Consider the following 1,439-nt stretch of genomic DNA (forward strand, 5'->3'; position numbering starts at 1 on the left):
TTTTTTTTTTTTTTTTTTTTTTGAGACGGAGTCTGGCTCTGTCGCCCAGGCTGGAGTGCTGTGGCCGGATCTCAGCTCACTGCAAGCTCCGCCTCCCGGGTTTACGCCATTCTCCTGCCTCAGCCTCCGGAGTAGCTGGGACTACAGGAGCCCGCCACCTCGCCCGGCTAGTTTTTTGTATTTTTTAGTAGAGACGGGGTTTCACCGTGTTAGCCAGGATGGTCTCGATCTCCCGACCTCGTGATCCGCCCGTCTCGGCCTCCCAAAGTGCTGGGATTACAAGCTTGAGCCACCGCGCCCGGCCAGTTTTTTGTATTTCTTAATAGAGACGGGGTTTCACCGTGTTAGCCAGGATGGTCTCGATCTCCTGACCTCGTGATCCGCCCGTCTCGGCCTCCCAAAGTGCTGGGATTACAGGCTTGAGCCACCGCGCCCGGCCAATTTTTGTTTTTTTAGTAGAGATGCGGTTTCACCATGTTGGCCAGACTAGTCTACGAACTCCTAACCTCAGGTGATCCGCCTACCTTGGCCTCCCAAAGTGCTGGGATTACAGGTGTGAGCCACCATGCCTGACCTAAGTAGTTTTATATACATCTTTTATTAACACTTCAGTTTTTCAAAATTTGGACCACAACTCAGAGTAAGGAATTTAATATCACAATGTACACATGTACAAATATAAAGCTAAATTTCTTATGAAGCAAAACTTGTCCTTACTCTGATATTTTTCATTCTATTTAATTTTATTTTAACTTTTCAAATGCCAGTGGCAAATCCCTTTACTGTTTTTAAAACTCACTAATGAACCCCAACCTGTTCTAATAGAGGTGACTCCATGATTTAGTCACTCAATCCCATCTTTAGATACGCGGATTGCCATTATAAATAGTGCTCCTCTGCTGAACATTTCTGTAACTATTTCTTTGTTAGCATCCATGATTTCCCTTAAGAGAAGTTTATAGATGTAGAACTACAAAGTCAAAGAATGTGCAAAATTGTAGGAGGCTTGATATTTATGGCCATATTAGTTCCCTAAAAGGTCGACTAAATAAAGAGTTTATAGTTTGATATCTTCATTTTTTCAGTGATGAATGTATTAGTTATCTTTTGCTGCATAACAAAGCATTCCAAAATTTATCAGCTTGAAACAATAAGCATTTATTATATCACTGTTTCAGTAGGGGGGATTCTGAGAGTAGCTCAGTTGGACACCCCAGCTCAGGGACTGCAGTCAAGGTGTCAGCCAGTACTATAGTCACCTCAAGGTCCAAGAGCAGGAGGTCCACTTCCAGGTTCACTAACAAGGGTGTTGGCAGGTCTCAGGTCCCCAGAGGCTGTTGGCTAGAGACATTGGATCCTGCCATGCAGGCCTCTCTGGAGGCTTACTTATCACATGACACCTTGCTTCCACCACACCAAGGGCACTAGGGGGGGGGGGG

The 1,439-nt window shown here is 45.1% G+C and overlaps 1 long non-coding RNA gene across 1 annotated transcript in view; it reads right to left on the reverse strand.

The window, feature by feature from the left end:
• Nucleotides 1-1,138: 1,138 nt before the first annotated feature.
• LOC112627933 overlaps nt 1,139-1,439 on the reverse strand; it is a 10,319-nt gene continuing 10,018 nt past the window's right edge. The window contains exon 3 of the long non-coding RNA XR_003120248.1: nt 1,139-1,424. This is a non-coding gene — a long non-coding RNA (uncharacterized LOC112627933). The remainder of the gene's footprint in view (nt 1,425-1,439) is intronic.

The sequence above is a fragment of the Theropithecus gelada genome, chromosome 7a (genome assembly GCF_003255815.1).
Source record: "Theropithecus gelada isolate Dixy chromosome 7a, Tgel_1.0, whole genome shotgun sequence".
Lineage (NCBI taxonomy): Eukaryota > Metazoa > Chordata > Mammalia > Primates > Cercopithecidae > Theropithecus > Theropithecus gelada.